Source organism: Fundulus heteroclitus, chromosome 1 (assembly GCF_011125445.2).
Source record: "Fundulus heteroclitus isolate FHET01 chromosome 1, MU-UCD_Fhet_4.1, whole genome shotgun sequence".
Taxonomy (NCBI): domain Eukaryota; kingdom Metazoa; phylum Chordata; class Actinopteri; order Cyprinodontiformes; family Fundulidae; genus Fundulus; species Fundulus heteroclitus.
Window position 1 is genome coordinate 3221019 of NC_046361.1, and position 19288 is coordinate 3240306.

The 19288-nt window shown below is 38.8% G+C and overlaps 2 long non-coding RNA genes across 2 annotated transcripts; both read left to right on the top strand.

The window, feature by feature from the left end:
• Positions 1-8161: 8161 nt before the first annotated feature.
• LOC118562724 lies at positions 8162-15360 on the top strand. The gene is made up of 3 exons (XR_004930788.1): positions 8162-8248; positions 11331-11378; positions 15350-15360. It is a non-coding gene; the product is annotated as an uncharacterized LOC118562724 (long non-coding RNA).
• Positions 15361-16648: 1288 nt separating this feature from the next.
• LOC118562730 lies at positions 16649-18365 on the top strand. The gene is made up of 3 exons (XR_004930797.1): positions 16649-16673; positions 16911-17006; positions 17685-18365. It is a non-coding gene; the product is annotated as an uncharacterized LOC118562730 (long non-coding RNA).
• The last annotated feature ends 923 nt before the right edge of the window (positions 18366-19288 follow it).

Consider the following 19288-nt stretch of genomic DNA (forward strand, 5'->3'; position numbering starts at 1 on the left):
CTTATTCAATGCCCGTACAGGGAACATGATATTCAAGCTAGACATGATATTGTAATTTATTGTAATATAATTAAATAACGTGTAGATGACATAAGAGTCCTGGAGGAGCAGGTAACAGGTAGACATGAAGACAGACGTCTAACAGCGGGGATGATGGGCTTAACGGGCTGGTGACAGGCTGAAAGCAGAGCTCAGCTCCTTAAGACTGCTGAACTCTCGGGAGCACTAATGAACAGGAAAAGACTGCGAAATTTTGAAACTTGTACTGAGAAACGGTAAGAACAGGGTTGTATTCCGCATTACCAGGAGTAATTTCTGGGCCTCTGATCAGGTCCTAGCAGGTTCAAAGGCCAGACGGCAGAAGTCTCTCTCTCTGACATTGATGGAATCTGTATTCAAGGTTCTATGCATGTGCCTATGGTTCACTTACAGCACCCCACTCAGCCCCAGAAAAAGATAGCTTTTAAGCTTTTGATAAACAAGAGTCCTTGCTTCTAGCCTATGCCTAATAGAAGGCCTCAGCTGTCATGTTAGGATAGAGTTCTGGCACTTGCCAACAGGTTATGGAGGAAGGGGAGGTCTCGTTTTAATCGTCTAATCAGGCTTTTCATAATATAACATGCACATCCAGATCAGTGCTACCTAGCCTTAGCAGCCGGGTGAAACATATTCCCATTTCTGGTGTATCAGTGGAGCATGGGAACTTTCCTACAGCTACTTCAGGTTAGCTACATGACAGTCCTTAGCCGCTAATGGGGTTGTGTTCCGCATTACCAGGAGATGCTACACTATGAGATTTATCAAAATCCTGCACTGAAAAGTGCCTTAAAAAAGGGAAAAACTTCAAAGGTTACAAAAGGTCAGCAATCAGATTGGCCTCCTTCAGTCACAAAGCCTCACCGAATCTTGGCCAAGACTGAAGTTTTGACCAAAAAACAATCTGATGCCACTTGCCATAGGTTGGTGATGAAATGGGTGGGTCATTTCTGGGCCTCCAACCGGGTCCTAGCAGGTTCAGAGGCTAGATGGTAAATGTCTCTCTCTGACATTGAGGGAACCCCTATTCAAACTTCTGTGCATGCTCCAATTGTTCGCTTGCTGCCCTCCACTCGGCCCCAGAAAAAATATAGCTTTTAAGCTTTTGATGAAAAGAGTATTTGCTTCCAGCCTATGCCTAATAGAAAGCCTCAAAGGCCTCAGTCATCATGTTAGGGTTGAGTTCTGGCACTTGCCAACAGGTTATGGAGAGAGGGGAGGTCTTGTTTTATTCGTCTAATCAGACTTTTGACAACAATACCACGCACATCCAGATCAGATCTTCCTAGCCCTAGCAGCAACGTCAAACACACTCCCATTTACGGTATGTCAGTGTAGTACAGCGATGGACCATTCTACAGGCTGTAGGATATAGTTAAAATGTCATGCATGAGCCAGTCTCTTTATCAACTCTTCCTTACAAATGGTACCATGCATTCCTGCAAAAACCTCTCCCACCTGCAGCAGGTAGGCAAAACAAGTGTTTCACAAAATGGCAGATTTTCCTTAATGACTCCATTCAAAGATCTTGCAGAACAAAAAGATGGCGGAGTAGAGTCATAGTCGCTCACAGCTCTCCCTGCGTTAACTGCTAAAACATCAAAACCTAGATCTCCAAGCGTAGAATCTGTCTCATGGTCTTTTGAATCTTTGCTATATGACTTTGATCATGCCTGGGAAAAGGGGAAACACAAAAGAATCGGCGAATCTACAGGCTGAAAACGCTGTCACTACCTCGTGCGTCGAACTGACTATGGCGTCTCTGGAGGAAACTTGGCAAAAGTTTTTTGCCGAAGCTGACGTAAATGCCAGAGGTCGCTTTGAACGTCTGAAAAATCAGCTGGATTCTATCAACATGACACTTGATCGACATTCCAAAGATTTGGATTCCCAGCGCAAGATTACAACCTCTCTACAAATTCGAATGAAGCGAGCAGAGGAAGCTACTACTGTACAAAATGATACTATGGGGAAACTTCAACAGAAACTTGTTTCGATGGAAGACAGGAGTAGGAGGAACAATCTCCGAATAATAAATTTGAAAGAGGGAGTGGAAGAAGATCAAGCCTTGGCTTACCTGGTGCGTAGCCTTCTCAAGTGGTTCCCTGAATTGCACAGCAGCCATCCGGAGCTCACGCGAGTGCATCGTATTGGTCCCCTGCGCAAGGCTTCTGCTCCTCCGCAGACTATAATCCTGAACTGTCTTCGTTTCACAGATAGAGATCGAATTTTAGGATTCGCAAGGAAGTCACCGGTGACAGTAGAAGGACAGACAATTCGCTTTGCTGCAGACTATAGCGATGCCACCGCTCGGCGCAGACGTCTGTGCTTCCCTATAATGAATAGGGCTCGCACCTTTGGATTTCAAGCTTTTCTGATATATCCTGCCACCATCAAGTTGACAAGAGGACTCAACCAAAATCTGTTTAATGAGCCAAGTGAGGCATCTAAGTTTCTCGATTCATTTGATTCACTCAACTTCTTCAATTTTGCCTTGACTGTTGTCATGTTAGCTTTGTTTACTTCCGGATGTACGGTATGACGCGCTGTTTAGCGCTTGACGTCATTCCATTCAAAAATTGAGAGGCCTCTACAGGTGCGACTTGATTTTGTTTTCTCGACTATGATTAATTATCGGCCTTTTTAAGGCTTGGAGGCTTGTTGATTCTTATTTGGTAATAGTATGCTGTTTTGTTGTTCTATCGCACTAAGAGTCCGCTTGTAAAAATGGTTGCGATCTTCTTTTATTTATCTAGCCAGATATAATAAATTAATGACTGTTTATGCTCAGTAGTGTTATTCGTGGGGGAGCGAGTGAAGGACAAATTTTTGAGTTGTTGATATTTTTGCTTTGTTTCTATCCAAGACTGTATTTTGTGTTTATTTTTTTATTTTTGTTTTGTGTGTGTGTGTGTGTGTGTGTGTGTGTGTGTGTGTGTGTGTGTGTGTGTGTGTGTGCGTGTGGTTTGCATGATGGATGCTCTCACATTCTCCTTACCCCAATGCACTACCTTTATTGTAAAACAGACATGTTCGGTTGGTTCTATTTTAGCATTCGCTTCTTAAGCTGTGATCAATGGGCAAAGGTCTTAATGCAATTAATTTAAACATTTGCAGTTTAGTTCCTAAAATTGATCAACTAAGGTCATGGCTTGTTTACAATAAACCTAATATCATAACTTTATCTGAAACCTGGCTAAATGAAAGCATAGCAGACTCCAATGTTAAACTGGAGAACTACATCATATATAGGCTTGATAGAGGATCTAGGGGTGGTGGGGTTGCCACTTACATTTCATCACATTTGAAATCACAGTTAATTATTCCTAAAGTGAAACCTGAGCTTTTTGAAGCTATCTTTGTTAAGGTTATTCTTCATGAAAATAAACAATTAGTAATTGGCAATATATATCGGCCACCAACAACTTCCAAGCTAGAGTCTGTTCGAAACATCCTAGCCACTGTCTCATCGTTTGGTGACTCATCAGAAATTATGCTATTGAAGGATTTCAATTTAGACTGGTCTGATCCAGGTACTCTCACGGAACGTAACATGTTCAATGGTTCAAATTTTACACAAATTATTAAAGAGCCTACTAGAATCAGCCCCAGTTGCAAATCTCTTCTTGACTGGATATTAGTTACGCATCCTAATAGTCCGAGAGAACACCAGATTTGTTTATTCTGTTTTAGTGACCATTCTATCATATATTGCATTTGGAAAATTTCAACTCCCCATCTTTCTCCAAAATTTATTCGGATCTGTGACATGAAATTATTCAACAGTGATTTATTTATTGATGATGTGAGAAGGATACATTGGAATAGATTTAGCCTAATTCCTGATGCAGAAGCTGCCTGGAATTTCTTTTATACAGAATTTGTGCAAGTTATTGATAAACATGCCCCATGGACAACTATTAAGGTTAAAGGTCATCACCTACCTTGGGTAAATGGGGAACTTATCAGTCTGTTTAAGCAGAGGGACAGGGCGTGGAATAAACATAAAAAAACAAAACTTCTTGTTTGATTGGGAGGAATACAAAGGGCTACGAAACACGTGCACAACCCAAACAAGAAATGCTAAAGCCAATTACTACAAAAATAGTTTGTCACATGATTTAAATAATCCTAAACAATTTTGGAAAAAAAATAATACCTTAATTGACAACTCGCACAGTACCAGCAGTAACATGATAATCAATAATGCAACTGTTAATGATCCAGCTGTTATTTCAAATGCGTTTAGTTTGCATTTTGCTCAAACACCTCAGGTACAGTCATCATTCTTTCACCCAGTGCCGAATGTTAATTCTCAGCCCTACGCCAGCTCTTTTACATTTCGACAGGTTAGCTCAGCTGATGTCCAGTTGGCCATTAGCAAACTATCCTCTAGCAGTGGATCAGGCCCTGACAGTATTGAGGGTAAGTTTATTAAAATGTATTCACATGTCCTATCCTTTCCATTGGCTGAGCTCTTTAATTTGTCATTTTTAACCCATGAAGTGCCTCTGGCATGGAAGTGTACCAAAGTCATTCCATTGCATAAAGGAGGGGACACCCAAAATATGAACAATTATAGACCTATCTCAATAATTAATAGTATTGTGAAAATATTTGAGAAAATTATCTTTGATCAATTATCTAACTATCTTTCTGATAACAATTTACTATCTCAATGCCAGTCAGGTTTCAGGAAACACTACTCAACTACTACTGCTCTTTTGAAACTTACGAATGATATTTTCTCTAGTTTTAATAACAGCATGAGTACTGGTGCCATCTTCTTAGATCTTACTAAAGCATTTGATTTAGTTGATCATTATCTACTCCTGGATAAATTGTACTCTATTGGCCTTTCCCGTTCATCTCTTCTGTGGTTTAATTCATATCTCCATCACCGCCACCAGTGTGTGTCCTTTAGGGGTAGTCAGTTGAATTTTATAGGTGTAGATAAAGGCATTCCACAGGGCTCTTCACTTGGGCCTTTGTTATTTTCCATTTTTATTAATGACTTGCCACTCTGCTGTTCAGGATGTGACATTCATCTTTATGCAGATGATACAATCATATATTGCTCCAAATTGAATATTTCTGACATAAATTATTCCCTACAGTGTGACTTTGATTCTATCCAGCACTGGCTGTCATTTAATAAACTTGTGTTGAATAAGTCAAAATCTTACTGTATGCTTTTCCAGAAGAAAGATAGATATAACCTTAATCTGCATTTTCTGCATTCTTCTCCTTTAGAGTCAACTGAAAAATTTAAATATCTCTGTGTTTGGCAAGAAAGTGTTCTTTAATTCAAAGCTCATATACACACACTTAACAATAAACTTAGCTTTCGTCTTAAAACATTATATCAATCGATAGACTGCTTTAATTTTCAGGTTAGGATAAAAATAGCCTCCCAGTTGTTGCTACCTATACTGGACTATGCAGATATTATATATGCTAACACTACTGCCACTTATCTACACTCTCTCGATGTGGTTTACAACAGCCTGTGCCGATTCGCCCTTCGCTGCCCCTATAGGACACATCACTGTATTATGTATGACCAGCTGTCCTGGCTTGCACCCTCAGCCAGAAGACTTTATCATTGGTTTCAGCTTATATTTAAATGCATTTACTTTCAATATCCATATTATTTATATCAATATTTAGTGCCTTACAGTTCACAATATAATCTCTGTCACAACTAAGAGATCTTCTTTACTGTCCCTGGAGTTAAGAGAGAATTTGGGAAACATGCTTTCTGTGTTAAAGCCCCTCGTGATTGGAACAGTCTTCCTGCATCTGTCCGTTCGCTTACATCTTTTTCTCTGTTTCAAACTGCTTTGTTAACACATCTTCAGAACACTTGTCTATGTTTCTAGTATTTTAGACTTAGCAGTAATATGTGTCATGTTAGTTATGGTTGTATGAATGTGTCTATATGTAGAAATATACATATCTAGTATTGTCAACTTTGTCAGTTATATTTGGGATTATTGTGACACATTTAATACCACTCCTGAAATGCTCGACTTTCAGATCACCATCATGCTGAGTCTAAGACTATATAAGGTTTTATTGTTTAGTGGTATAAATACTGCAGTTTGGGAATCACTGTGATTTACTTTACTCTTTCTGTGTCGAGGGGGATAGTGAGAGCTTGTGTGTGTGTGTGTGTGTGTGTGTGTGTGTGTGTGTGTGTGTGTGTGTGTGTGTGTGTGTGTGTGTGTGTGTGTGTGTGTGTGTGTGTGTGTGTGTGTGTGTGTGTGTTGTTTTACTTTTCTACATTGTTTGGATATGTTACTAAGGACCCCCATGAAAATGAGATGTTTCATCTCTTGGGGCTGATCCTCTAATTAATGTTTATAAATAAATAAGTATCACTTTAGGCCCTATATCAAATGACCTTGGGGACCTTATTATGGGCAGATATTTAAGAAATCATAGTGTATGTTGTTTTTTTCCCCGTAAAGTAATCATTTTAATTTTGGATTCCTGAGTTTTAACATTTTGGACAGTAGATTATTTTGCTGTTTATGATGAAATATATGACAGCCTCAGTTAAAATTATGACAAACCTTTTTCAATAAATTATTCAAAATGAGCTTTTTTAGGACATTACAGAATGTTTCTTCCTATTCACAAATCGACACCTTTGTTAACGGTGTGACTTCCTCATTGCGATCTGCATTAGATAATGTAGCACCCTTAAAAAAGAAGCTGGCTCCCTGGCTTAACTCAGAGCTGCGTTCCTTGAAGCACAATGTTAGGAAATTGGAGAGAAAATGGCGCTCTACACACCAAGAGGAATCCTACCTAATCTGGAAAGAAAGTCTATTGTTGTATAAAAAGACCCTTTGCAGAGCTAGAGCCACATATTTTTCATAATTAATTGAGGAGAATAAAAATAATCCTAGATTTCTCTTTAGTACAGTTGCCAAACTTACCCAGAGCCACAGCTCTGTTGATCCATCCATTCCCTTAGCTCTTAGCAGTAATGATTTTATAGGATTCTTCATAAATAAAATTGATTCCATAAAAAATAAAATAATTGGCATCCTCCCAAACATGATTGCCTCATCCTCAGTAAGTGAGGCAATGTTGGAGGAATCTTTAGAACCTGCTCAATGTTTGAACTGTTTAGAAGCAGTAGAGCTTTCTGAGCTATCTAAAATCTTAGCTTAAACTAAACCTTCTACCTGCATGTTAGACCCAATACCCACCAAGTTGTTTAAGGAGATATTCCCTTTGATCAGTGGCTCTATGTTAGACATGATTATTCTATCCTTAGTAAATGGATATGTACCACAGGCTTTTAAAGTAGCTGTTATTAAACCTTTACTTAAATAAATCTTCTCTTGATTGAGATGAGTTAGTAAATTACAGACCTATATCTAATCTTCTTTTCATATCTAAAATTCTTGAGAGAGTAGTTGCTGATCAACTTTGTTATGCTGATGACAGCTATATTTATCGATGAATCCAATCAATTACTTCAACTACAGGGATGTCTTGATGACATCAAAAGCTGGATGACTAAATTTTCTGCATTTAAATTCTGACAAGACAGAAGCTGTAATCTTTGGACCAGAGTCCTCAAAAAATAAACTTCTTAACCAATGACTTAATCTGGATGGCAAAAGGCAGTTCAAAGTCTTCAGCTGATCCAAAATGCTGCAGCAAGAGTTCTGATGAAAATCAACAAGAGGGATCATATTTCCCCAATTTTAGCTTCCCTTCATTGGCTTCCTGTTAAATCAAGAATAGAATTTAAAATTCTTCTTATAACGTATAAAGTTGAACCCGGGTCGACCACGTCGAGGACTAAGGCCTCCGTACATGGGTTGCGCTACCCCCTACACTGTAAAACCAAATAGTACAAGTGTGTTAAAAAAATAAGTTTGTTTAACTCAAGAATTTAAAAAAGTTAATTGACCTCAGTTTGTTCGAGTTAATATAACTTATTTTCAAATTTAAGTGCCTCCTACTTAAAACTTTAATAAAATTTTGTCAGTGTACTTAAATCATTTGACTGGTTCTTTAGTCTGTGTGACGTCACTTCCTGCTAATTGGAAAAGTGTGCCGAATTAACGGCTCGTTCTGGGTTAGGAAAAGTTCAGCGGCAACTGCTGTCTGTGAATTTGGACGTGATTCGGACTGCCTTCTGTCTTCATGACCTTCTCATCTGCACTTTGTTTTGTGCTAGTCTCAGGTAAGTTGACAAAATTTGTCATTTTGCCTCCATGTTCACCTAAGATTTACTGTATTATTAGCATTAATTTATCCACTGGTAATTAGTGGTCTTTATCACCGGCTAATATAACTTAATTTTGCGTAAAGTGGAAAGTTAGTGAGCTATTTGTTCCTTGCTAAATTCAAGCAAATTGGTGGCAAGCTAGTTGCATGTCTGAGCATGTTGGCACCGAGTCATGGGCTAACATTAAAGAAGAATTAAAATTTTATGGCAAAATGTTTATACGGTTAAGGTAGTTAATGTCGTAGATGTGTTTATTGATAAATCGCGCCCTCCAGTGCTTTGAGACACTTGTAAGGAGCAGTGCTCGGCTGTAATAAGTTTAATGCAAGTCCGGTCACTTTTCCGCGTTTTTTTTTTTTTTTTTTCGGAAGCATTTGTTTACATCGAAGCTGTTGCGAAATCAATATGTAGAGGGATGGATTATCATATATGCGTTTGTGTTACTGTGTCACCGCAACTGGAGCCACAATTTAATGTAAGCTAAAACCAAAACCCTGGTCATTAAGTAGTGGCAGCTAGGGGCCCGTTCTTCGTACGTCGCTAACTCAGTTAGCTGGATTTGATTGTTGAGCTTTTCGAATTGATCGCGTATTGCGCAATAGACAGGATCCTTTAGCGCAGCGCGACAGTGTAATTGTAGAGAGATTTTTCTTGGTGGCTGTTATAAACAGACAAGCACATCATTTAACAGTGGCTTTTAAAAAGAGGAAAAAGTGTTGTTAGAGCCATAAATAAAAAATATTTAAGTTATTTGTATGATGGTTTGCTTTTTATTTTTATCATATTCAGTAAGATTTGTTCAGGTCATTTTATTGGGAAGTTTAGTTTTACTTTGAAAGGCTTGCTTCCTGTCGAGCCGTATATTGTGTTAGAAAAAACTATGAATGGATTATCTAGACACGGAGCAATACAGTTTTACCGTGTAAACTGTGTATGATTTGGAAAAGGAAGAACTTCATTTTTTCTAGATAAAGAATTCTTTTTGTTAAAATTCCCAGTTTGCACATGTCCTTTACTTCCAGGAATGACACCGAAATTTGGACATAACAAGTGGCTTTTTAAAATAAAGTATAATACTTAAAGGCTACCATTTTGTAGAGTATTCTTGTATTTCACTTTTACTTGTCCCCATGTTCTAGTGGGTCCCATGGAGGCTCTGATATAAAAGAACAAAGTAAATATGAAATTATTAAAATGCAAAAATTCATACTGTAGAAAGTGATAGAAACATCTAACATGGACAGTATTTACGCATACATTTTTCTGCTACTTTTTACCAGCCCTCTCTCCTGGCTTTAACAGATTTTGAGGTGTTCCCTGTCGTTTTAATTAATGACTCAAATTCGGCATAACCTTCCATTGAAAGCTCGTGTTCTGCTTGAGAGAAAAACTGTGGGCGTTCTTTGGCCATGCTGAACAGCCAATAGCAGCGCTGCTGATCATTGATTCTACTATCGATTAGTGCTGTCAAACGATTAAAAATTTTAATCGCGATTAATCGCATAATGTCGATAGTTAACTCGAGATTAATCGCAAATTAATCGCATATTTTATCCTTTTATTTCTGAAAGTGTAATAGCCTGTTTGGGCATTTTAATATGCAATTTTGCAATAAATGACACTAATAAAATACATGCTTGTACAAAAAATATTTTTATTTTGTTATTTTTCAAGCACTTTTCAGAATTGGAATGAAAACATCCTGGTGCCAAATGTTAAACTCTGGACTATGATGGCTAAATGACTAATCATGACACCCTGATGTTTACACAGTGTGTAAACAAATGTGTAAATAAATACCTGTTTTCATGCCGATATATTTTCTTTGCCTCTTAAACAAAGATAGACATGGTATTATGCATAAACATATAAATTAATAAAAATTGTACATTTCAATAAAGTCATAAGTTTTGTTCATTTCTTCACTCTCTCTCTCACACACATCTAATTCTGAGATTTCACACCAACAACCATAATTTCTTTGAATATTTTCTGAACTCATCTTCAGAACCAATGTCTGCCTAAAATGGTGATCTGCACCAAGTAATCTACTTTCAGCAGTTATCACCGGTTATTGCACCGTAAACTGCAGAAAATACGGACAGAGTTGCTCTGTCTGCCTTTACTACCGTCGGCTCCTATGGCGGAGGGATATTTCAGCTGGATACACTCAAATGTAGTGCAGGCAGGCCTCTTAATAACCCCTATTTCGTCACTTATTTTAGAGCCCAAATAAGCTATTTCACTTTCAGAAACCTGCCCAAAAAAAACGCAACCCATGACTCATGAAATTTAGAAGCGCTTTTAGAAAAAAGAAGCCCAAAGTCGCATGTGTCCGAGGGTAAAAGAAACTTCGCGCTCACTGTTGGCAACAGTGTCAGTGAGCGCAGCACGGGTCTGTTTTGCTACAGTTTTCTAGCACTCTTGAAACTACGGAAAGCGCCGAGGGTAAAAAAAACAGTGCGGAGAGCGCGGCGGGGGGAAAAACATAAGGGAACGGTGTGTGTGTTTTGACGCGCGATTAACGGCGACAAAAAAAAATTGTCGGCGTTAAAATGGGTTTACGTTAACGCTGTTAATAACGCGTTTAACTGACAGCACTACTATCGATACATTTCCCCTTTTTAAAGCGACGCATGAACGCGCAGTTATCTCAGATAACGCAATCCAGCGATACTAATCATAAACCACAGGTGTGTTCGAAGAACCTAATTAGCCGGATCATGATTAGCCGGATGAAATCATCTTGGATGTGTTATTTGATCCCAGATGTTTTAAGCAACGTACGAAGAACGGGCCCCTGCTCCATAATATTGTTTTGTATATGTTTATGATCTATATCAGCATCCTCTGTCTCACTACATGCTATTTTGTTGTCAACAAACACACGTGGTGATGTGTCCTGTAGCCACTTTTTAAAAAATCCTAAAGGAAAGACTGTAACATACATATTAGATCCTGAGTCTGTATGATCCTGTCTGTGATATCAGTCAGATTTGTATGTCAGTATAACTTATGTAAATCTTCTGTCTTTTAGGCTGAGACTGAAGAACTGGCTGGGCTTTATCAACTTGTCAACAAACTGGTGTGTTGATTTTTTTCCCCCGATTATTTTATTTATTTATTTAACAATATTGACATTTATTGCTAAAACCCATCCCTATTCATTCCTGTCAAAGTTAAGGTTTTGCCACAACACTCACTTTTGTAATGTCTTGGAAGTGTAAGCTTTGTAGCGCAGCCTTTTATCAACGGGCACACTTGCTTGAACACTATCGTTTGCGTCACAGCAATTTGTCCACAGCAAGTCCATCGCCTTGTCTTTATGATCATTGCATCTGCTCATTTCAATCGGTAAATGCTTTGAAAATTAATTTAACATGGTCACATTCAAATACAGTTGTGCTAAGCGAAAGTCAAGAAGGATGTGTGGCATTCATCTGCCCGAAGTGTGGATTTAAGGAGCCATTCAATGAAAAAGCACTCCTTAGTCATTTAAGATCACATTTAAAAAAACACAAGATGATAGAATGTCCGTTCAGAAATTGTCAATACCGGACTAATGTCTATTCTTCATTCAATGCACACAGATGTAGGAGTCATCCAAATGGTGACATCACAGATTTTAAGAATGAGGTTGTGCACACAAACACTCATGGCCAATCAGTGCCAACTGATATAGAATCTCATGAGGGTGATACCCTTCAGAGTACTCCTGTGTGTAATCCTCCAGAGTCTAGAGATGACAATGGTGCATTGCAAGCCCAGTTGAGGAACAACTTGGCTTCTCTGTTTTTGGCTATACAGAACATAGTTGAAAACTTGTCACACATATTCTCATTGTCTAAACCTCTAGTGCGAGACTCTATCAAAAGGGTTTTTCAGGAACATGATCAGGCAATTAGTGACTCCCTTCTCCATGAATTAGTGGAAGCTTTGATGAAAAATAATGTTTTTGTCAGTGCCACATCAGATGGTGCAGAGCTGTCCACTGCTAAGCGCAGGAAAACACTTGTAAGAAGTAACTACCCTCTGGTAATGCCAGTGCAGTAGAGATGGGAATTGAAAACCGCTTCCTGTTCAGAACCGGTTCCGTGTTTTCCAATTCCGTGGCACCGTTTGGCAGCTCGCTAAACGATTCTCTTTTCGCTTCTGTCGTGCCGCGGCTCTTAGCAGCACAACGTTAGCACGACGGTTTTTTTTTTTACGCAAGTTACGTCACGTTTTATACGCAAGTTACGCACACGGCGTTCAGTAAGCACGTGTGCGTAACTTGCGCACGGCGTGACCAGGCTTAAAGCAAAACAAAAAAAAAATGCCTCCCTATCGGGTAAACGGGAAAGTTTAGCTTCATTTTAAGGAAGAGAAAGATGGCAACGAGGCGCTTTGCAATCATTGCAAAATGGCATATACATCCGCGGGAGGAAATAGATCCAACAGGCAGAAACACCTGCGCACACAACCTGGCATACAATTTAATGAATGCCGTGTTTTTGATTCTTACCGGACAGAAGCTAACGTTACGACCAGCATTGAAGGCAACCCTGGTGTTAAGTAGCTAGTTTTACATCACTGGCTGGTTCCTAGTAAATCATATGCCATTTCTGGAAATAAACCAATTTCCTACCTCTCTTTGGGGTTATTATCAGGGGGAGACCAGTTTATTTCCCAAAATTATACAGTAATGCTTTTTCATTAAACAGATGGCTTCTCTGTTAGATTTAGATGACTGAGGTTATCTAAAGGGAGATTAATAAGCAACTGTCACAACAAACTTACGTTTTCTTGTATTCTAAGCAACTCATCTACTGTATTTAAGTTTGTTCTTATATTCCTTTTTTTATTTAAACAAATATAAATGTTACTCCAGTAGCACATTTGCTGTGGACATCTTGACCTTGTTAGTTTGTAAGGTCGTGTGATAGTGAAGTAAACAAAGTTGATGCTCATCATCAAACTGTTTGTTCTCCTTTTTTCCACAAATTGGAATCGAAAAGAGAATCGAAAAGGAATCGAATCGTTTCACAGAATCGATAAGGGAATCGGAATCGTGAAAATCTTTTCAATTCCCAACCCTACAGTGCAGTATGCTATAGATTCCAGTGGACACACAGCAGAGTATGTGTCAATACTACAGATGCTTCAAACAATGTTTAGCAATACTGACATTCTTGAGAAGATTCAAGAAAACAAACCATCACCTTCTGGAATGTACACAACTCATAAAGATGGAACATTCTTCAAAGAAAATCCACTATTGTCACAAGGTGGAGAGTTGAAACTTTCCCTGATTGTGTATGTGGATGACTTTGAATTAGCTAATCCTTTAGGCACAGCTAGAAAGATCCACAAGCTTTGTGCCGTTTACTGGTTACTTGCTAACGTACCTAGTAAATACAGGTCCAGTCTGCATGTCATTCAGCTAGCTCTGCTATGCAAAGTACCTGATCTGCAGAAATGCGGTTATCAGAGTGTACTTTCACCTTTGTTGAGAGACTTGTGCACTCTTCAGCAGGATGGCGTGTTCATTGAAACTATTGGCCAGTGTATCAGAGGCACTGTATTGTGTGTGGCAGCGGATAATTTGGCTGCCCATAGTATTGCAGGCTTTGTGCAGTTTCCGAGGAAACTATGTCCGCAGATTCTGTTGCTGTACTACAAGTGAGATCCAGTCCAGTGAAGCTTCTGAAGCGGGCTTAAACATGAGAACAAAGGCTTCTCATGATGTTCACGTGCAGAATGCTGTGCAGGGAGAAAGTGCACCTCACTTTGGTGTTAAATCTGAGTATGTTCTTAGGCTACGTTCACACTGCAGGTCTTTATGCTCAATTCCGATATTTTTGTGAAATCAGATTTTTTTTTTCGGTGGGAATGGGCATGAAAACTGCACTTTGCTGAGGTTATTACCACTCATGGTAGGAAGTAAAGTCCCAGAAGGAGATGATGCCTGGGCCATATTGATGGATCTCAAAGACATTGTGCAACTGGTGTTGTCTCCATCTTTCACAGAGGAGTCCATACAGTACATGCAGACTAAAATTAGTGATCACAGACAAGGTCTTAAGGTTCCCTTTCCAGACTTTAAGCTACGACCCAAACATCATTATGTAGAGCACTACCCAGAACTGACAAAGCGGTTTGGGCCACTTGTTCACCTATGGACCATGAGGTTTGAAGGGAAACATCGCTTTTTTAAAAGGGTGATACATGACACGCATCATTTCAAGAATGTCTTGAAAACTCTTGCTACCAGGCATCAGCATATGATAGCATATCATTTCAGTGCCTCAACATTTTTCAGACCTGACATCCAAGCTTCTAGTGTTGCCTTCATCCAAGTTGACACACTACCTCAGGTAGAGACAAAGGTACACACTACCTTTGTCTCTACCTTGTCATGGAGACAAAGACCAATAGCCAGAGCATTTACAGCGCACCAAAGGTCTCCATAAGTGGCGCAGAGTTTGCATAAGGGATGTTTGTTTCAGTTGGTGAGACTGGAGGACTTCCAAAATTCAGCAGGATTGATCACATACTGCTTGTGAATGACTCTATTTACTTCCATTGCAGAGACTACAACTGCTGGTACACTGAGCATATACGCTCATTTGAGGTGACATCCACAGACCACTTCTCTGTCTATCAGCTGTCGGACCTCAACGGCTCAGTCAGTTTCCCAACATACAACATTGATGGACATTTGGTGCTGACACTAAAAAGATTTATTCTGATCAGAGGGTTAAAACATTAAGAAGTGGGGAACTATAGAATCTCATGAAGTAGTGTGGTGAAAAAACACAAGTGTAATCTCACATCCAAGATGCCATAACTGACACTACTGTGCCCCCACAAGCCTGGATGAAATGAACTAAGCAATTGTTTGTTTGTTTGTTTGTTTTTTGTGTTTTTTATTTGCATAGGGTATACATTTGAAGTTAATGATGATGATTTTAATCCATAATAATAATAATGTGCTTGACATTGCCCGATTTGCCTGATGTCAAAGCTCATGTTGGTCATTAATCCTCTTTTTTTTTCCTTTCTCTTAAATAATAGGACATGGCGGCTCAAAATCTCCTTCTTCATGTCCATATTTCTACTGACATTGTCAGGAAGATGACCTTGCCTTCACGTCCAGAGAGTGTAGATGAGCTGAAAACCAAGATAAAAGCCAAGTTCCAGCTAGACTTTTACTTTAGCTTATCTTATGAAGACCCAGATTTTGATGGGCAGTTATGCTCTCTTGTAGACATTGATAAGCTTCCGCAAAAGGCTGTATTAAAAGTGATTCCATGTGAGAGTGATGGCAGCTCTGTAGCATCAGATGAAACCATCATACTTCCCCATGCAATGACACCACAGAGAGTTGATAGATGGCCCACAGTTTTTCCAGTGCCCACTTTTTCATATTAGGTGGAGCTTATACTTGGAGAAGGAAATGTTGCATTTGAGAGAACTGGGAAAACTCTGAAATTGTCAAAGGGCCAAAAACACAACATCCTCGAGACCATTGCAGGTAAAATGCATGCTTTTAAAGCATATCCCACTGATAGGGAATTTTCAGAGGTCGCAAAAGCACTAGTGACTAAACATCCGTGTCTAAAAGACCCAGGATCTCAGACAGGATGGTACGGGTGGAAAAACAGTTTAACGTTTAAAATGGGGAACTATAGAACAAGGTTGAGTCAAGCTGGATTTAGTGAAGTAGCCATAAATTCTGGAAAACGGAGCAAAAACAACCCTGACAAACAGCCTGCCCACAGTAACATTAAAAGACCAAAACGGGCAGAGGTGAATTTTCTTCCAAATTTCCCAAGAGGGGAAGATCTTGGAAGCTTGGAGCAAATCAGACTCCAAATTGTAGATGAAGTCAAGATAACCGACAAAAACCTCACCCAGATTACAGCTCTGATGCAAACTACCTTTGCCTTACGGCGAAAAGAAGTTGTCAGCGATGAGCTACCTGTTGGAGAGATCTTGGAACGCTGGCCTGCCCTTGGAATTGAGTCCCAGGTGAGTATTTTTCAGTGATAAAATCTAAAAAAAATCAAACAATGGCACTTGGCATATAATTTCCTAATGTTCTACATAAACCCAGTTCCAGTGATTTGCCATTATGCTTGAGATTTTCTGTTGTTTGTTTAGTTCCGTATTCATTATATATGTGGCACATATACTTAGGCATTAAACAGTCCTTTTGTGTATGCACAGATTTGTTCAGAGTTCCACAGGTTCACGAACATCAACCTGAAAAAACAATTTCTATGCTGAGCTGGATCGACATGTTCCGCGTCTCCAGAGCTTGTTCAGAAAAAAAGCTGCACGCACAGGGAAAATGGCCGAAGCCCTTGATAGGCTCTTCAGTGCTTATGACCTCCAGGTGAGTTGACTACACTTACTGGTGCTTCAGTCATGAACTAACAAAATGGCAGCACCACACCGATACAAACAACTATAGACAGTATTTGCTATTCTCTATTTCACTGGTATCAAAATCATATTTTCATGTCAAAATATTAAGAAATTAAATAAAAAATGGGGTGTCTATAATAGACTACAACAGTGTGGATATTGTCTAACATCCAAAGTAAATCAAGACTATGTTCTCTCACTCAAGGAGCAAGTTGACGTCCATGGAAGACGTGCGGTTGTTCTCCGTGCTCTTCCTCCTTATCTGTGCGAGGATGACTCCAAGTTCTTGAAGATGTGGGATGTAAGTCAGCATATTGTTTCATGTTGTGTGTTCTTATGTTAAAAGTTTGCTTGTTTTATGAATTTTTAAAGACTCAGAGTGGTAACATCAGACCACTTCACATCAGACTGTTTTGAGATCTATGAGGCAGAGATGCGAGCTGCCAAGCCCACACAATGGAGGTGAATGTTAGATACCTCCCTCTCACAAAATTCATCTAATACACAATCCAACAACTCCACTCACAAGTTGTGACCTGCACATTCACCACACTATGAAATAACAAGGTAACGTTACGAGACAGAGCAGCAAATGCGTAGCCGGAACTGGAAAGTGCTTTTGAAATCACTCCACCCGTCTGGAAAGTAGTTATGAATAGGAATTAAGGAAATTGGCAAATTTGCCACACTGGTGAACAATCCCTTTGATTTATTTATACTGACAGTCAATTTATACACAAGGTAGTGGATGCTCTGACCTCCTATTAGCATTTAACAAACTAATTGAACAACTGGACAATTAACATACTCAGTATAAGTAAATCACATAAAGAGGCAAACCGTTAGTTTCACATTATAATTATCAGAACATGACCAGATATGGTTTTATCATCTGTGGTCTCCATACTATAGCTTGTGATGCCATCACTTTGTATTGGAGTATGCTAAGATGTGTTTCTACTCTCTTTCTCATCTTCAGCCTGTGGAGTCTCCAGAAATGGATCTTCATGACATAGCAGTTGGCATCATTTTGAACTCTGCCAACTCAATTGATCCCACATTCCTTGTACCAGATACGGTTGAAGTTCTCATTGAGGGTAATGTAGTGATCACCATGCCCACACTCGCTGATGGATATATTGTCCTTTTTGGCCTGATTTATGCACTACATTTAGATTACCCAAAAGAATTGGCCAATACTTTTGACTTCATTCAGAAGGTCTTAATGGGCCTGGAAGATGGAAAGTTGAGACCCAGAGTGTTGAGCATGAAAAATGAACTTTTGGCACACTTTTGGTGTAATCTGGCTCTTGTTAACAAAGTTGCTTGAGCAACATGTCAGGCACACAAAACTGAAACAACTTAATGTTTTGACTGTATTATTGTTCACCTCCAACTCAATGTTTGCCAGTTCATCTTAAAAATTGTATTAGTATGGATACAGTGTCATGCATTTGTAGGCATATTTGTTTTTTTTTGGTCAGTTTTTGAAAATACTCTTTTGTGATGCTTGTTTGTTTGTACTGGAAGTTGTTACTGAAGTACACAGTTTCATATCTTTGCTCTTATGTGATTTTAAAATATGATAATGTGATGCAGTGCTTTAAATTTATTACATTAAACTGAGCTGTAATGTTTATTAGTAAAGTTGGACATGTATGACGGGTTCCTTTTACTGTCCATTTGAAAATGTGATATTTAAAAAAAAAAAAAAACTGTTATTGTACTAATTTGGGTATTGTTTTACTCAATAAAACGGGACTGAATTTAATCTTGTTCATGTATTTTTGATGTGTTTTGGGTGATTTTGAGTTAAAGTGACCTAAAATAATTTATGTAATCGGTTTCATAAACAATTCAAGTTCTCTTATATCTTATTTGATGTTAAACCTAAGTAAGTTCTTACTGAGCAGTAGAGTTGGTAGAGCTTCTTTTGAATTGAAAATTTTAAGTAAACAAAAAGTGATAAGATTTTTTTTACAGTAATAAAAACATTCAAGTTATATGTACTTGGTTTTGTTTGTACTTTGGAAACAAAATTACTAGTAAAACATACTTGATCAGAGAAGTTTGCTAAACTTGTCATAGTAAGTTAATGCCTCTTGTAATTACAAGTGTAGATAACTAAATCAAAACTACTTCTTAAACTTAAAAAAAGTCAACTGTAATTAAAACTTTTTTTGTAATCAGTTTCAGCAAATTTTTTGAGTTCAGTGAACTTGTCGGGTTTTACAGTGTACGCCACCAGCGCGCCCCGGTATCAGTGTTTTCTGCTTTTGCTGTGGGAAGCAAGGAGCTTGTTGACTTTGCCGAGACCGAAGCTACTCTGAATAAAAAAATAGCGCACAGAGAGACAGAGAAGTTGAAACACGCTAATTCAGGAAATACAATCAAGGATAGTTTTAGAGTGATAAATTAATAGCAAACTTATTCTTAACTTACTGGATAACGAGGCTTCGTGTTCTAATGCGGTATCAGTGTTTACTGCTTTTGCTGCGGGAAGCAAGGAGCTCATTGGCTTTGCCGAAACCGGAGCTACTCTGAATAAAAAAATAGCGCACATAGAAACAGAGAAGTTGAAAT